General features: G+C 38.8%; 1 long non-coding RNA gene across 5 annotated transcripts; it reads left to right on the top strand.

Moving 5' to 3' along the window:
* The first annotated feature begins 6,403 nt into the window (after nucleotides 1–6,403).
* On the top strand, nucleotides 6,404–14,719 carry LOC146662582 (uncharacterized). 5 transcript variants are annotated; one of them, XR_014913402.1, is made up of 7 exons: nucleotides 9,008–10,031; nucleotides 10,122–10,174; nucleotides 10,306–10,351; nucleotides 10,428–10,496; nucleotides 10,581–10,643; nucleotides 11,763–13,199; nucleotides 14,580–14,594. It is a non-coding gene; the product is annotated as an uncharacterized LOC146662582 (long non-coding RNA). The 5 variants fall into 5 exon arrangements; XR_014913399.1 differs by lacking the exons at nucleotides 11,763–13,199; nucleotides 14,580–14,594 and adding an exon at nucleotides 6,404–6,418 and having other exon boundaries at nucleotides 9,856–10,031; nucleotides 10,581–10,739; XR_014913401.1 differs by lacking the exon at nucleotides 11,763–13,199 and having other exon boundaries at nucleotides 9,074–10,031; nucleotides 14,580–14,719.
* The last annotated feature ends 4,529 nt before the right edge of the window (nucleotides 14,720–19,248 follow it).

The raw sequence follows: 19,248 nt of genomic DNA, 5'->3' as shown, positions 1-19,248 counted from the left end.
TCTACTTTAGCTGGCATGACGACTGCTGAGGAAACATCGTCTGAAATTTCAGACTCATGTACTCCCTCCTCAAACGAACTTTACTGAGGCACCACAGGCTTCTACATGTGTTCATCTTCATTTATTTATGAGAAGTGTGAGTGATTTAATGTTTGTGCTGGATGTTTTTTTGGGGGGGGGGCTATATGTAAAATCTCATTTAAAATCCTAGGTCCAGCCCTGTATTCACCACTGGCTTGGTCTGAGAATAATGGCCTGGTCACTTCAGCATTTGCAAATTCAGTTAATTTTTAGTTGGCTTGATTATGAAGGTTAAGTAATTTGTTGGACTGTTTCAGGCTTAAGTTGAGATGAAACTGCTTAGTTTGATTTCAGTTGACAGAGCTCTTGTGAGAATGAAGGAACATGTTTTAACGTAGTTGCTCTATTGCCCCAGTTACATTTCTTCCATCTGTTAGAGTATACACTACTACTACAAAACACAATAGTTAATACAGTATCTCTTTAATTAATTTTCTTTCTCATTAACTTTTATATCCAGGAGAAAGTGTCCAGAGCTGTGAAGAGACAGGCCAGGAGCTATTTTTTACTTGCTGATAGGTTGTCTACCAGGGGGAACGTGGCTAGGTCGCAAGCTACTATTAATACATGCGTAAGATGAGACCAGGCTTAAGAGGTGTATACAGCAGTCAGTTTGTTTTTGTGAGGAGTGTTCAGCCCTGCAAACTTTGACTCAATAATTCCTGACTGTCCCCCAGGGCTAGGCCTCATTTGGGTACAGGACTAAGATGTGTTAAAATCTTCCAATTCTTTGATCTTTGGGCTGAAGGAAGAACAACACTCTGTGTATAAATGCTCAATCATCAATCCCTTTATTCCATACAATTCTCATTATTCCATGAAACACTTTTGAGCATTAACCATCTGGATGGGAGATGTGGACAGGAGGGTGTCCGCCAAATCTCGAAGTGTCTGACCGTTTCTCACATTCTTATAGCTTTAGCCCCCCTTCCACAGTCACAAAACCTAAACATCCAGATTCTTTCTATCTCAGTGAGCCTAAGTTATGACCTTGGCTTCCTGTGCAGTATGTTCTGTTCCTTCCTAATCAGACAAACAAGGCCATGATTCTCTGAGAACAGTATTTCTTATGAATCAGCAGTATAATGCAATACAAATAAATGTAATAGTTATCATCTTCTTCTAAGTCAGGAGAATAATGCAAACTAAAACTACATAAAGATTTCACAATCTTTCATTAGAGGTATAATGTGGCATAAGATAATATAATAATCGCACAGATGTTTCAATATATTTCAGAACCTGACTTTTTCTAGAGAAAAAATAGGTTTCTGAATTCCTTAAAAAATAATTTACTGTGGATTTTGTTTGTTTATTTGTTTCTAGGATTGAGAAGAAGGCATTTTTGGGCATCTTTACAAACAAATGTTTCTGTAAGAACACTTTGAGTAACTGCAGATATAACTGCGAGATCTAAATGTACCAGCTCCCCAGGAAGATGCTACAACATATCTGTTTATGAGAGATGATGCATGCAGACTGCTGTACTGCCACTATTATCCACTCTTTCTTAGAGGTTCTCTTCAGTGTGTAGCAGTGTGTGTGTTTGTTGTGTTAGTATTTCATTAGTGACTGGTCTCCGGTTAGCTTGTAGCTGGTCTGAGGGTCTGATTGTCCGTTGGTGCTGCCAGTCAGACGGCTGTTCTCATTCAGGTTACTGTCACCTGCAGCTCCATGTGGAACAAGAGAAATGCATTCTGGGTAAGAGGATTAGATATTATAGAGTAGGCAGCTTGGTCTGCAATTTAATTGGTTCACTTGGTCACACATGAGTTACCTAAATAGGCATATTTTCTTTCATAAGGAGAACTGGATGAGAAGGTGGGCAGTGTTTAAATCTGTAAGTAATTAGGCCATTTCAAGCAGCTATTGGATTTCTTAAGACTTAAAACTGAAAATGCCAATTAAACAACAATGTGTGATGTGACAATTAGATTATACTGCTGTTGAACTTGCTGTAACCTTGTTTGGTGGTTGATTATTCAACGTTGCCTAATATTGCAGTTGTTTGAAATATATCACACTCCCTGTTAGTATAAATAACATTTCACTGTCACTTTTGAGTTGTAACCAGTTATGCAGTTTTTGGGCAACAATAAAGAGCTTAGTGTTTGAAGCTATTCTCTGGCTCCACCTAGTGTCTGGTTTTGTAAGTATATATGAGATTTTCTTTGACTGCATGCAGCTCAGGAACTGTTTCGTACTGCATAAGAGAGAGAGGGAGAGAGAGGTGTGTGTCTGAAACAATAAATAAATCAGCAATGACTTCAGAAGCTGAAGTTGTCTGTCTTTTTTTTTTTTTTTGACGTCCTGCATTGTGAGTGAACCTTGTGGAAAGAAAACAGCCATAATTCAAAACCACTTAGTACAGCAATAGACTTGACTCGATCTATATATTTATTGTGGTTTGATGGTATTTGAATTTCTTTTCCTTGTCCAGGTCTGGTATGGGGAGCAGAGTAGTCCAGGATGTCTTCTCTTCTGGCTCATTTAGGGAGACATCAATTCTAATCAAGCTGACAGAGAGAGATAATCCTTTCAGTGTGTCTTCAGTCTGGCTCCTCCCATCAGAACATGTGGGAAGCACATCAGCCAAGAGGTGTCCAGGAGGCATTCTATAGATCCCTGAATCACCTCGACTGAGTCTCGCTGAAGGAGTAGCAACTCTACTGCATTTCCCTCCTTAATCACTAATCTCCTCACCTTATCTCTAAGGGAGCCACCTTTGGAAGATGCTCATTTCATTGCTAATATATATATTATCTCAGTCTTTTGAGATACCAGATCTTAAGACTGTAGGATAATGTAACTTATGTAGTTTGACTGGCAATTCAACAGCTTCAGTTCTGTGCTCAGCTCTGTTCTCCATAACAGATCAGCACATTGTCCATGTTGCTGGTAATCTGATGCAGTACCAATCTGTCTGCACTCTACTCTCCTACCACTTGGGAACAATACCTTGAGATATTTAAACTCCTCCACTTGTGGTAGCAATTCATCCTCAACTCCACTTGGCCTGCTGGTGGAGTTGGTGGAGCCCTATTGAGCTTCCTTAACCTGTGTATATCATCTGGTTCTGGGAATACCACCATGACATCCACAGCTCCATGCATGCATCCTCACTATGAAATATGGCACACCAGGCCCGTTCAGCGTCTTCCTGTGACACCCGATCCAGCTAACTACCAGTCGGTGGTCGATTTAAAGTTCAGCCTCTCTCTTTACTCACATGCTCAGACCATACAGGCACAGGCAATTGTTGATAAAACTGATCAATGACCTGGTTGTTTTTAGCCCCAGTATCAGGTGCCTCTCTCCTGGAGCTGGACTCTGTTCCCTTCCAGTCCAATGTGTGTTGAGCCAAGACCTAATCTAATGATCTGATTAGTATCGCTCAACCTTGCATACCAGTTCAGGTTCCTTCCCCACCACAGAAGTGGCACTCAGTTTACCATAAGCCTGTTTTGCAAGCTGGGCACCAAACTGTCAGGGGCTCCAGTCAGTACACAAGATAGTGAACCCTGCTCTGGGTGGTGGACCAACAGGAGCCATGTAGGGCAGGGTAAACTGATCCAGAGATCTTCTTGCCAGCTGGTGACTAACACTTCATTAGCAGGAGAGAGTGTAGGTTCATTGCATTATCAATGAGCTTCAGCCTACCCATAACACCTGGTTTCAAATCAACATGGTAATGATAGCCTGTCACAGTCTCTGCTTGTAATGATGTAGTTTTTTTGCTTTCTTTTTGTAAAGGCAAACTGCCTGCAATTAGAAGTGAAACAGAAATCAGCCTCGAAACAGTAAAAAGAACAAATAACTGAAAATTGATGGATAAGGAGATACTCTTCCAAAGTAATCTCTTAAAAGCATTTTATTTTCCAGACTTTCAGGTTATATTGCTATGCAATTGTTTTATTATGCAAACAGAATTGTGATGGCCAAACCCATGCCCACACTCTAAAGTCGGTAACTTTTGTATTTTCATTCTTCATTTTGAACATAGTAATACATTTTAGTTGCCAATAACTTCATTGATTGGTTTGGATACATTTGTTCTATTTGTAAGCGCGCACATTTAGTTTACTTATGTATTCATACTACTTCATTTCTTTGCTTTCTGACTAACCTTTGTCTTTTTATTTCTTACCTGCCATCATCCCTGGGAGTTGCCGGACAAAAGATGGTAGCCAGGGTTTGAAACCATTAAATACAAAGGAAGATAATTGGACCACACCACCACTTCCTGCTGAAGGGGGGAATGTGTGTTTTCTTTACTTTAAAAACAAAGTATTTGTATTTAATTAAATAGTTGAGTTTAGGGTTTAATGGGGTTTTTGATTTTCTTCTTTAGTGTTTAGTTTATTAACAAACTAGATTGTACTGCATCGTTTGTGATTTATGATTGTGTTTTGTTTGTTACCCCTCATGTGTCACAATGGTCTGATCAGCCATTATATATACCCTTGTATGTCATTTCATGTTTAGGTCAATTATGTATGTTTGGGCAGTCATTTGGTTTGTTAAGGTTGCAGTTGTTGCATGAGTTCAGTTTTGTTTCTTTGACCTCTTTTAAGAGCTCAACATTTATTAGTCTTGTAAATATAATTTTTGGGGGTTAAATAAATGGAAACTATATTTTTCTAATAATTCCTGGGCTCCTCCTGTTTTTCAACTCGGTCCATCACAAGAATCCAATCCACTCCCGATTCTACACAAGAGTCAGCACTCCGTGTTGGGAAATCTGAGCAAAGCTGGTCAGAAAGACAGGCAGGAAACAATCACTTTTGCACACAAGTAAATGCAACAAGGTCAAGAGCCAGGTACCATGAACTGTGTCAACATGTCATCAACACCCGATGTGTGATTAATGGCAGGTGTGTGGGGGACACAAGGTGGGAAATCTGTCCTACAATGCAGACAATGCAAACTGGCACACACACACACACACACACACACACACACACACACACACACACACACAGCTTCACTCAGGCTCATATAGATTCTAGTGAACTCCTCTGTTTGTTGTCCTGTGGGACTTTTTGCCGACATGGTCTGTTACTGTTTGAAATAAGCAGCATTAATAATGATTAATATTCCTGTTGCAAAAATATTATTTACTGTATCCAGCACAAAGCAGAAGAGGTGAGCTTCCTTTTCATTTTTGGGGCTTTCCTCCTTTTTCTCCCCAAAGTAGGTTAAACATTTACTCCAATAAAATCCTTGCTGTAAAAATGAATTTTTACATAACACAGTACACAGGTAAGGTTAAGGTCATGACCTTAACCTTACCTGTGTACTTTCTTCAAGGTCCGGGGATTGACATAGCAAGATTTAAGTCCTTTTGATGATTTTCTTTTCTTTTCAAAGTCATTTAATGTGTCTTTGTTTGAAGTGTTTTCAGATCTGAATCCTCACAGTTCAAATCATACCCGATAAAAATTTATTTCTTTTCACCATAACATATAAACACACACATAATTTATACATATTTAGACAGTGAAGAGAAAGGGAGTTCAAACATGATTTTTACTGTGTTAGGAAAATCAACCAGTTAAAATAAAACCAGTGTTAATTCAGATGTCTCAGTTTGTACCACAAAAACAAAAACATTGTCCAAATTGAACAAAATGCTGGGAGTTTCCCGACGGTACTCCAAATAATTGAAAAAAATTATTTAAATATATATCAAATTCTTGTAAAGTGACATATTTAAGCACACGCTTATTAAAAAACTTGCAAAAGATCGTTAGTGACAATTTCGAAATTATTTCACAACACTGAAATCTTGTATCTGATTCCAAACCTTCATGAGGCTGGAATGGGATCCAAGACTGTCAGCAAGTCGCTTGTCGACAACGTCACAACTGTTGATGCGATTATTCAAAAAGGGAAGAAATATGAAATCTTCATCAGTCTCCCCAGCTCCATGCGAGAGTTTGCCTCATGGGCTGAGGACAATCATGATAAAGGTGGTGGATCAGCCCTACAATGAAGGAGCTTGTCAATGCTCAGAAATCCAAAAAGACCTTAACACATACTGGACTGAAATATTTCCTCTGCTCAAGTTTACCATTCAATATCTAAATGATTCATAGAAGATTCGGGAGAAGGTCCTGAGGTCAGATGGAACCAAAATCAAAAATTTGGCAGCAGCTTGTCCTGCTTGAAGGAGAAATCGTAATGAAACTTAAGCTTTGAGTTGCCAAGCCATGAAAACTAAAGGATTTACAGAGTTTCTGGAAAGATGAGTGAGATAAAATTCATCCTAACATTTGTGCAAACCTTCAAGAAGTGACTTACTGCTGTGCTTGCCAATGGGGGTTTCTCTAAAATAGTAAGTCATGTTTTGCTTGTGGGGTCAAATACTTATTTAACGATATGCAATTTAATTTATATAATGTGTTTCTCTTCATTTGGTTTATATTAATTCTATTTTTATTAAATGAAGCTATTATAAAAACGAGACACTGTTCATGTACTTGTGAGCAAACTGACAAATTCAGCAGGGGATCAGATAATTATTTCCCTCGTATGTAACGAGATGTAAAATATTGAAAGCAACTTTCCAAATAATATGACTGTAACTGTGAAAACATCCTCATGTCAAAATCATCAAACTTTATGCAGATAAGATGTCAGTCTAATGGAATTAACTGTTTGTTTGTTTGTAATTAAAAAATGTGGAATGTATGGAACTACAGTTGGGATGGGTGCTGGGATACTCTTGAAAGGGAGCCTCTTTTGTTGCTTCATGACTTCTTTTGCAGACTGTTGGGAGCCTAACTGCAACCCCCTCTGTCTAACTGTTACAGAGTGTGGGAATTAACTGTTTGTGAAGAAACACCTTTGGGCTGGGATGCTCTTGATAAGGGAGCCTCTTTTGTTGCTTCATACCTTTTTACAGACTGTTGGGAGCCTAACTGCACCCCCTCTGTCTAACTGTTACAGAGTGTGACTAGGTGTGAATATGTGTTTTTTAGAAGTATCGCAGTTTATTTCTAAAGGGATACATGTTGTTTGCGGTGCTCTATTTAAAACTATTGGCCTGTGAAACTTTTAGAAAAGTGAAATGCCCCTAAAGTAGTTAAATCATCTATGTGTAATCATCGAGTCTAACTGTTGCAGACTAGTAGATAATTATAAGACTAGTTGCATTAAAGCCACATTGGGGTTGATACAGCGCTAGTGTGAATATGTACTTTTAGAAGTATCACAGTTTATTTCTAAAGGGATACATGTTGTTGTTGATGTCAGTTTGTAAAGTGTTGTTTTAAAGCCTGAACTCCAGCTTGGCTTATTGGAGCAAGATGCCATAAAGTGAGGAGGGACACTACACAGTCATACATTAAATGCACAAGATAGACTTACCCTAAAGAATACACTGCATTATCTTATTTAAATGAGCCCATAATAAACACACTCTATTAAACAAAACTTCAAACTCAAAGTGGAGGGAGAACCTCAACAGGAAAGTGCTTTCCTTGACATTTTTCCTCCTCCAACCTAAAGTAAAACAATAGCAGACTTAATGAGTTCAGTAATTAGTCTTTTTTTAATACATTAATTTATTATGACACATTTAGAAAGAGGTCTAGTATAATTCATGAAACATGACTCTGACGATCACAGACAGATTAACATTAATCTCTCCACGTTAAAACACGAGCGTGTCGTTTCAGTCACATCATTGAATTATGTTTACATTCATTTTTATAACTCATCTTGTAAAGAGTCCTTTAAAGTTCAGTGATGTTAAGACAGCAGGATAGTGTGGGACATGTTTCTTTTCACCTCTGCTGGGGTGTAAAATCTTCCACTAAAAATCACACAATGGTACAAATGTCTCGTTAATCTTTTTTTCTCCATAATAAACTTTTATACCAGCAGAAAGTGGCCAGAACGTTCAGGAGCTATTTTGAACGGACTACTGACAGTCAGTTTAAAAATAGCTTTGACTTGCTAGCTGCTATTACTACACTGCTAAAGCATGTGGAGCTATATATGTGCAAACACCATCCAGATAACTGGTGTGTGAGATGACACCAGGTCTCAAAGCTATACACAGCAGGCACTTGGTTTGTTTCTGTTGTTAAATAATAATTAACAATAATTCCTGAGTATCCTCCAGAGCAGGGCCTCATTTGGTGAAGGATCGTGATCTTCAATATAGTTCAGAGCCTGTTTTTAAGGCGAAAGTGGGCATCTCGATCACTCAGAGAGTTTTCTGTGAATTTTTTAGTTGAGAAGAAGACATTTTTAGGCATCTCCACAAAAAAACATTTCTGTAAGAACACATCGAGTTCCTCGCTGTCTGGATGCAACTTTGGCTTCTGAAGAAGAAAGTATCCGTTCATGCAAGCACACAGACTTGCCAAACAAAAGTATCCAGTAGTCTTAGAAAATAGAAAAATAAAGTGAATCTCTCTAAGAAACTCCTAGTTCCTCTTCAGTGTGTAACAGTGTGAGTGCTGCTTGTGTTAGTATTTCGTCAAAGTCTGGTCTCAGGGCTGTTTTGTGGCACTCCGGAGCGCTGATTCTCACTTTGTGTCTCCATCTGAAACAGGAGAAACACAGGAGAAGGGTAAGAGGATGGATACTTGGTCTACAATTGAATCAGTGTACCTGGCTACAGCAGTTTACCCAAATAAGTTCATCTCTAATTATCAAGATACTGCATATTTATAAGGCTGTTAGTTTAAGATAGAAGAGCCTGTTTTTTCTAGACATGAGGATAGATCAAATTTGGCCTTTAAAAAAAGAAGAAGAAAAAACACACTCCAGTTCTGTTCTGACATTTGTTTAGGCAACAAAAGTCACCTTTGTACCAACCTTTGGCTGAACGCAGCTCAGTGGCCTCTTCTGGATCTTTGCTGGCCTCGGTGTTTCTTCCTGCAGACAGAAGAGAGAATATCAGCAACACTGAATAAATAAATCAGCAATGGCTTCGGCTTACAACATTTCTGTACACAAGGACAATACATCTATGGCTTTTTTGCCCCCCACCCCCCAACAGCCCATTTAACTAGTTTAGGGTATTTTAACTAGTTAGGAGCATTTTGCTTTTTCTTTAGTGCTATTTAGGAGCAAATAGTTCTCAAACAGAGCACCACAAACAACATGTATCCCTTTAGAAATAAACTGTGATACTCCTAAAAAACACATATTCACACCTAGCCACACTAGCGCTGTATCAACCCCCAACGTGCCTTTAATGCAACTAAACCTCTAATTATCTACTAGTCACAAACACCCTGCAACAGTAAGACTTGTTGATTACACATGGATGATTTAACTACTTTTTTCTTTAGCGCTCTGAAAAGACACAGAGGCTAATAGTTTTTAAACAGAATACCACAAACAACATGTATTCTTTTAGAAATAAACTGTGATACTTCTAAAAGCGCATATTCACACCTAGCCACACTCTGTAACAGTTGGACAGAGGGGGTTGCAGTTAGACCCCCATCAGTCAGTGAGCGCTGTTATTTATACATAGATGATTTAATTTAATGTTGGTTTATGTTGGTTTATAATGGAGCACTGTAACAAAAAATAATTTCCCCCAGGGATCAATAAAGTATTCTGATTCTGATTACAGTTAGGTCCCCAACAGTCAGCAAAACAAGTCATAAAACAATAAAAGAGGCTCCCTTTATCAAGAGCATCCCAGAACACATCCCAACTGTAGCTCCATTATCTTACCATCTCAGAGGTCAACTGAAACCATGTCCAACAGAGTCTCCAAAGGCTTTCCACCTTTCTTCTTTACAGCCTACTCTTTTATCTCTACATCTCAGAGGTCAACTGAAACTAGCCCCACCCATATAAAACACCCTAAGCAGACACCCTGTATTTTTCCTCACTATTTCACATTGACCCTTGAGAGCATAACACTTCGTTCATCAGCAAACCTAACAGCGTTCTTTTTAACATGGACAACCTATATGGTAAGTAAAACAAGACTATTAATGGATTCTTAAATGTATACCCCAGTATATCATAAAATATTCAAACTGTTTTCTTTTTCTAAACAAAAGCCTGATTTTTAGGAGATCGGCACAACGGGACACCATACTTACACTTACACAAGGTTTGTGTTTCTTCTTCTTTTTTTAAAAACAGTCATCAGCTCACACAAAACAGTCTCATTGTTTTAGAAGCAATATTACCTGCTTCTCACATAGTAACATTTAAAATGTATATTTCTCTTTCTTTCTACAGGATCACAAAGCTATATTGGGCAAACTACACCTCTAAAAAACACAAGGTAAATACAGTGTTACACATGTTTTAAATATATGCGTGTTTGTTTAAACCTTGTATTAACTGGGCTTATCCCCCAGTCACAGGTTCAATAAGTTGTCCAGAAAAACCTACAGAAGCCGGTGCAATAAGACCAAGCCATACGCTAGGTATGTATACAAGTCTCTATACATGACGCTCAATTTAAAGGAAAAAAAAGGTTTTAAATATTTACAAATGTTCTAATACGCCAGGCCTGAGACAGAGTACACAGCGTGTCAAGAATCGGGGCCATCCGGAATAACGCAGAACAAAGTGTGAGTATAGGCATAAATAAATCAAAAGAGCCAAACACATCCTGTTTTTGAAATGATACACCATCTATACATACGTGTATATATATATATATATATATATATCCACAGCGATCAAGCAAGAAATAGCAGCTAAAGTCAACCAACATCAAGAAGCAACACCGGGGAACTTGCAAGAAATAGCAGGGGATCTAACTTATTATTCAAACACAATGATGGTACCTCCACTCGAGCTAAATGGTTTGACTTTGACGCTTTTAACCAGGCGGTTGCACAATTAGTAAGCAACTATCAAGTTTTGCATGCAACACTTAGCAGTCTCGCTGCAGCACGCAGTGCTGTGTCTAATGAGCGCGCTTGTCCAACTCATTCTGAACCCGTTGCTGATGATGCTGTTGATCAACCAACCGAAACACATCCAGATTTGCCTGTAGTTGTTGTTACTCAAGCTACCGTCGATTGTCTTATTACTGGGGCTTTTGTCACGCCTGAAAGGGTGTGTGCACCTAGCACACATGCTTATCGGGGTGGTGCTGACGCTACTGCATCTGTTGCTGCTGCTGCTACTGTAGATGCTGCTGCTGCTACTGTAGATGCTGCTACTGTAGATGCTGCTGCATCACCACACAGCCCCTCAAACAATGGAAATTCCTTAAGTGTTAACCATTCACAAACAGGTGCTGCAGCAGTCGGACCCATTGTTCAGTAGTTTGTATCCGCACTCTGAGGGTCTGCTGAATTGTTTTTCAATATGGCACTTTTTGACGAACTGCAGATGATGAAATCCTCTTTATTGTGGAAACTGTCCCTAAGCTAATGTTGCTCATACTTACTAAGTTCCCTAGCTACTTCTTTACTATGTCAGTAAACTCTTTGAAAGGAAAGCTGTTGTAGATTTAAAGAAACATCTTAATTGAAGCGAAGGCTAAAAATTGGAATGAATTTTATGTGACTGTTCATATTAAAGCCAACAACAAGTGAAAATCCAAAACCGACTCCAATCCTTTATTAATGATCCCCCCCCCTCTCTCTCTGTGTGTGTGTGTGTGTGTGTGTGTGTGTGTGTGTGTGTGTGTGTGTGTGTGTGTGTGTGTGTGTGTGTGTGTGTGTGTGCCCTCACAGAAGGAAGGTCACAGCAGGAGCTTTTCTCAAACGCATTTCCAATCAGTTTATTTTTTACAAGAAGTGTAGCTCATACAATGGTATAAATGTATTCTTTGCGATACTTTATAAATATGAAACTCTAAAGATTTTGAGTTCAGACACATTGTGAATCAAGAATCTAAATATTTGTGTCACAATGCTTTTATAGAAATCATTGTGACACAAATATTTAGATTCTTGAGGGGGCAAAAAAGCTATAGGTATATTACTACTGACAATGTCTGCTTCTGACCTTGTCACAGACAGGTAATAGTCAAATATTCCAAAACAGCACTTCCTTTCTCTTTGCCTGCTTTACTTAAGCTTGACCACAATGAAGATCAAGAAAAGATCTGAACTAGTGTTAAAACAGAGAAACAAACAAAAGAACTGGGTTAAAAGAACTGTGATGCACAAAGAACACAAAGCACTCACACAAAACTACTTAAAATGACACCAGATATCTGCAGTGGTGAATTCAAAAAGTTCAAAAGATGGAATAAAATATTCAAATTTCATTTTACTACTGCAGTAGACATAAATACGTAATAGTTGCTGCTAATTCCAAAGGCTGAAAATCCACTCACTGGTCAGTTTTTAGTTACACCTGAACAGCTGCCCCTTCCAGCTGAGCATCAAAATGAGAAAAGAAAGTGATTTAAGTGACTTTGAACGTGACCCAGTTTTTGGTGACAGATGGGTTGGTCTGAATATTTCAGAAACATTTGATCTACACATCCAGCTCCATCAAGAGAAAATATCCAGTGAGGCACATTTCTCTAGTGAAAATGCTTTGCTGATGCCAGAGGTCAGAGCAAATAAGCACTCATTACAACCAAGCTATGCAGAAGAGCATCTGTTCACACAGGATCTCCAACACTGAATGACAGAACAAAGGAAAAACATTGCCCGGTTTGAGGAGTCTCCATTTAAGCTGCAACATTTAGATGGGAGGGTCAGGATTTGGCATTAACACCATGAAAGAGCTCGCAGCTGACAAACCTGCTGCCACTGTCCAAAGCTATCATGGCAATAATGACCTCCAGCACTTTGCTAACTCTACGTCACAAAGAATTAAGCAACAGTTCAATGAACCTCACTTTTCTTTGTATTTAAATGATTCAACTATCTCCTATTATTGCTGTAATTTAGATAATCCACTCGGTTAGGAGCTTTCCTAAAAGCAAAATTGACAGTTACCCAAATAGAAATTGGCTGTTGCAGCTCCTCCAACTAAACACGAGGATACAGATGACGTGCAACGCACAAAAAATTGCACCAATTACAATAACAAACTACAACATCTGAGTATGATATTGATTAGTGCTTTAAACTATACATCAAGTTGCAGTCAAAATGCGGTCAAGCTGCGGTCAGCGGAAAGTTTTCCCTCATGCTCGCCCTACTCAACATCAGGTGAGTACAACCACATTTATCATCTAACACACACCTATGCCCCACAACTGTGCACCGATACAGTGTGTGCATGTTAACCAACCCTTTTACTCCAAAAAAGCAAAAACTCATTTGGCTCCAACGGCTGGGCCCAGATTTCTTACCCAGATGTCTTAAATTGGTCAATATAATAAGTGTGTTGTGGTTTGATTAGCTGACGCGGTAAATTTCTGAGACAAACTTGAATTCTTTAAGATTAAAAAGTTAAATATTTGCAATAAAAACTCAGAGATTCATTTTAATTGGAGGTTAAAAAAACAGTCCAGCTTGTTTTAATCTATTTATGTATATTTATTTGTGTTTCTTTTAAGTCTTATGTAAAGGCCACCATTTCTTCAAACTAACTTCCACTTAAAACATCAGTATGAGAATCAGTTAGCGCTAAAATGTTTCAAGTTCTGAGTGCAGTAAAGTTGTTGTTTCACAGCTTTTCTTTCAACTGGAGTCCATCTTTACCTTTTAGCTTCCGGTAGACCAGAATCCCTCCCAGAGACAAAAGCAGTAGTCCAACCACCAGGCCCAGAATCCACAAATATGATGGACTGCCTTTTGTAGTGTTCTTATCTGCACAATGCAACAAAAATAAAAAAAGTAACAGAAACAGGTTAATTTCAACAATACAGATCATTATACAAAACACTCAGCCTTAAGGGGTATTTGTTATACTCAGTTTGTTTTTTACCTAATTAAACACGGCCAAGGGTTTAAAATAATGAGGTGAGAATATGTTCAAGTCATCTCTGTGAATCAAAAGCTCAGGCTGAAGTTTGCTCTTAATGCAGGCAGTTGTGGCTCTGTAACCTACACTACTGGTTGCTGCTCATGTGGTTGTCTCAGTCACACAGCTCTGGCTGTGATCACAGAAAACCCCGCCCACCTGTTATAATATTCATTTTTTGTGAGGGGCAGCCAATCAAAAGTAAATTGGTCTGAAAGGGGACGCGTTAAAGGCTTGTCGCTTGACTTAATTTGAACAGAGGGCCTTAAAATCATAAAATCAGCAAAGCCTCTGTAGTAGAGTCTAAGATTTTAAACTATGGAGCTGGAAATGGTCATAATGGGGCTTCTTTTTAAAAATACAGTAATCAGCTGTTTTTAGAGAAAGAAAACAACATTACATATTACATTTATCTGTTTTTAAAGCCAAATAATGTAGCGTGTGGATGCACAGATAAGATCATTTATAAAAGACAATTAAAAATTATTATTAATTTAAAAAGCACATTGCTTAACCTTCGACATATCCCAGTGCTGGATGTTAGATTGTTGATTGTTTGATTGATGTTAGATTGTTGAAATCATTTTTGAAATCATTTCCTGTGTCTGTAACCTTACCAACAGGACTGCCGATGATGATGTCACTACGTTCAGTGTGCGTGCCGTACGGCATGGATAACACACACGTGTATCTGCCCGTGTGCTCCGACTCCTTGGGGTCCATCAGTCTTATTGAGCTATCTCCAAATGAGACCTTGAAGGGGTCCAGCTCCGCGTGGCTCTTCCAGGGCGGTGAGGAGATGATGTTTTCTGACCGGCTGTCATAGGTTAAGATGGTTGAAAGGTCCTCGCCATTAGAGAAAGTCCACTTGAGGGAGGGTTTGTTCATGTAACTGGGGACGGCGCAGGGAACTGTCAGGTCTGTCCCTGGAGATTCTCTTATTTCTACAGGAGAGACACAAATAGGATTACTGCCAAAATAAGGTACACGTTGCATCTAAAAAAAATAAAGTATTTTGCTGTTGCTTTGTACACTTTTTTACTCTGTTGGAGTCTATTGGAGTACTGGGGTACGTAATTCTACTTTAAAATGTTCTCCTTTGTTTAAAAAAAAATATCTCATACTGAGTCTTGGTGTAAACCCCTCAGTTCATCCATGTTGTTTTAGCTCCTCCCCTTTAACCCAGCCTTTTTATGATTGGCTGCCACTTAAAAACAGAAGGTTTGAAGCAGGTGGGTAGGCCCAGTATGTAGTATATATTAAGTGAAGGGGTCAAAGACTACAGTTCTTTTGTTGTTCTCAGTGAGGCCTTGGAAGAGGGCCACTTTTGAACTTTTGGACAATCCTTTTAGGTAAAATATTATAAAATGTGCTTTTATGTAGCTCGAAGGTTAACATGTATTTGTAAATATTTCAAGTAGATGAGGTGTGCATTGGCAAGGAGTAAAGTCCTTGTGCAATTTCTACAGACTGACTGGTGTAGTAGAAGGCTGAATCACCTTGCAGACCTAATGGAATGAAGTCTGTTGGTTTTTCTTGCCATTTATGTATTTGTACTGTATTTTATTGTGTATTTAATGTTTTAATGTTTTATGAATGAAGATGTTTTACTTCTATTATGCAGTTGTCAGTGGGCAATGGACTACAAGTTGGTATTGTGTGAAATGTTTTAATCCAAAGAATTCAATTTGTTGTTTGGACCTTTAAACATATTTGGTGATTTGTCCTGAGCATACACCCTACAATTTTTGCTTCTAATGAGTCTATTACTATCATAAATGGAAATGTTGAAAGAAAGAAAATATGTTCCTCTATAAAATGATTTCAGCTTTATCAAATTGTCCCTCTCGTAAAGTCTGCAGGTTTACAGTTTAGCAACCGAGTGCAATATGAAATCCTTCCACTAGATGCTGTCATAACACTCCCCATGCAAAGTCTTCAAAAAGCCTGAGTGCATGTCATAAATCACCGTAGGAAATCTGGAATTTTTTAACTTAAATCAACAAAACACAAAACAAAATTACATGAACTGAAGAAATAAGTGAAAGGTCTGACTGCGGCATGTTTTCCTCCGTCCACAATGGAAACTGCACCCATCATGACAGAGAGGTGGAGTAGTGGAATATATTTTAACACACGGTGGCATCATTCAACTCTTACAACTATGAAGAATGAATCACCTCGCTGTCTTATCGAAGCAGTCCAGGTCTGTCCACTGTAGAGTCTGGTGACTTTGCAAATGTAGATGATGTCCGGCAGTCCTTTCAGCTTCTTGAGACGGCTGTCCACACTGTACAGACCCATCTTGTTAGGTATTATGCGCGTGACTGGTCTGAGGGATTCAAATGTTGGGGGTTCAGTCTCCCAGGTTACTCGAGGAGCTGGGAAGACATTGTTAACGGTGCACTTCATCTCCTCATAGCCACTCATCCTAGACTGCTCCAGGAACAGGCCTCGGATTGGGGCTACACACACACACACACACACACACACACACACACACACACACACACACACACACACACACACACACACACACACACACACACGGGAGGACATAAAAACACAACATGGTAAATACTCCCTAAGAAACTGCTTTAGCTGATATCATTCCTATATAGCCAACGTTGCACCTTTGTGACCACAATACACAAACACAGGGAGAATATCAGTCCATGATAAAATATAATAAAAGAGAATAGGCAAACGTAAAAAGACTGGTTTTAAATGTAGGGAGAATGTGATAGGTTGCGAATGTGGGGTGGCTCAGATGAGCAGATGTCATAATGAGATAAAAGAGCTCAGAGTTCAGGAAGCACTGTGCTGAAGAACAGAGAGGTAGGGAGGTGTGGGATTGTGGACAGACTTGAAAGTGAGAAGCAGAATATTAAAATTCATGTGATATTTCAGTGAAGCTGTTGAAGAATTTGAGTAATATGTTCTATGACATGGACCTGCTGAATCTGTGGTTATTTTGCTTGTTATTTTATTAGCATTATTAATGCATTGATTCATTGTAATAGCTGCAAAGATAAATGGAAAGTGTAGCACTGAGAGCTGTGAGAGCACAGTAATTTCAAATTCCTGTTTATGATCTGTACAAATGGTTTTTGACAATAAAGCTGACTTTGACCTTGACTTTGAAAGACAGTCTATAATAAAAACATTTATTTTACAATTCTTAGAAGTCTGAAAGTCAATATTTGGTATTAGCAAACACCACCGGAACTGTCTTGGGCAAGGTTTCTTATAATTTCTTTAAGTAGTCTTCAGGGATAGTTCTCCAGGCTCCTTAAACAAACAAATCATAACAACAGTTGCCTCAAGGTGCTTTCATTCCTGTCAAACTGCTTTAAAACAGAAAGAAAAACCAAAACATTGCTCCGAAAACAGTCAGGTACAACGTACTGAAAACAAATGACAAAGCAGCTGATGTGCAGCCTGGGGAACTATTGCTCAAGACCACTAAAAGTCTCACTGCTTTAAAGCAAACTCGAAAAACATAAGCAGTGATTCTTTTGCACAAGGCTGCATCTGGAATCATTAAATATCTAGTTGTGACATCGAATCGAAACTCACCTTCTATCTTCAAGATGACTTTTGCGTTGTGTTCACCCGCTGAGCTGTTTACGTGACACCTGTACATGCCCCTGTCCTTGAGAACGCTGCGCCTGAGCATCAGGGTGGCATTGCCGCGAGACAGCAGAGGTTGAAAAATGTGGGCCCGTCCGCTGAGATGATCATGATTGAAATACTCCTGATGATTGAAATACTTGTAGACCACCACGTCTTGCCTGAACCATTCAATGGTCTCGTTGCTGCCGGGCTGGAAGCTGCAGGGGAGCAGACAATCCTCCGAAAAAACGCACATCACATTCACATCTGGAGAAGAAGAGTGAAGATGAGAACATGGTGATTTTCATTGAAATGTTTGGGAATGAGTCAACATGTTAATTATATGTCACCAGACTAGGAATCCTCTGCAACTGAAGTAACTCAAGTTGAGATACAGCTTGAATTTTTCCTTGTCTATCTTAGTTTATGGAACTGAATAGCTAAAGCTGGGTCCTGCTTATGGAACACGGCCTGAACTTACATGCTATATAACAATGTACACTACAGACCACCTTCAGACAGCATTACTACAGTCTTTAATGACTTATCAAGACAACATGTTCACCCCTTCACACAAAAACTCAACATGCGCTCAGCAGATTACAACAACCCCAGAAACATGGAATATTTCAGTATGTTCTCATCCTGCGGTGTCACATAACTCTGTTTTGTCTGATTGCACTACAGAAACACTTTCTTTTGGCATCTGTGCTTTTATACAATATTGACCACCAAGAGTTCTTCTTTCAGCTGCTCCCCATTGATAATTGGTGGTGACATAAGTTGTACGTTTGCAAGGAGAGTGAGGTGTGGGTGTATTTTGCGCTCGGTGTCTCTTTTATCCCAGGGTTTAATCTTCACTCACTTTTAATTTAGTTTTCAATTGCTGTTTAGGTTTAGGCATAAGAAACAACTTGGTTGGGCCTTGAGAAAAACATAAACTGTCACTATAGTAATCTTCTTTCTTAAAGAAAGGACAAGTTGGGAGACACACCTGCCTCAATAAAGCCATGACATAAAAATAAATAAGCACAAAAGAATAGCACAAGGCTACTAGCACAAAAGAACTGTGCTAGTAGCCGTGAGAAAAATGTGTTATTTTACACGAAACAGGCTGGAAATCTTGCATTAAGTTCAGCACTTTTTCATTTCTGGATCTAAACCAACCAACTCTTGGTCCTTAAAGACCTCTGAAGAGAAACATATGGAAGAAATCTGTAATACTAATGATGTGGTTGTCCTTTCATTATTAAGCTGCTCAGGACATGACACATTATTTCTTCAAGTATGACGCAGGTGTTGCCAAAACAACAACAACCATGTCAAATCAAATCTGTTTTCAGACAGAATATCCCACTCGGTTTTTTTTTAGTTCCTGTTCAGACAAAATATAAAGAAAAATTATATATAAAAGTATACATATATATATATATATTTTTAAAAGTATATATATATTTATATATAAAAGGTTCATAGACCGTACTCCTCTGGTTGACCATCATTATTTAACCTGCTAGGCTCCAGGGGTTTTCTGAGCTTCCCCCTCAAAAATAAAATGCCCAAAATAAAAGGAGTATTTCTCTGCAATTACAAACTCTGTGTAAACAGTCTCGGTACCAAAATAAAGCTAACACTTGTGAGCTTTCATCAGAGGTGTAAATAGTACTGCCAATGTTA

The sequence above is a fragment of the Rhamphochromis longiceps genome, linkage group LG9 (assembly GCF_057381845.1).
Source record: "Rhamphochromis longiceps isolate RC_006_pf linkage group LG9, R_longiceps_female_GT1.1, whole genome shotgun sequence".
NCBI classification, from domain to species: domain Eukaryota; kingdom Metazoa; phylum Chordata; class Actinopteri; order Cichliformes; family Cichlidae; genus Rhamphochromis; species Rhamphochromis longiceps.
The sequence above is the reverse complement of the archived record's forward strand: the minus strand, read 5'-3'. Positions and strand labels throughout refer to the sequence as shown.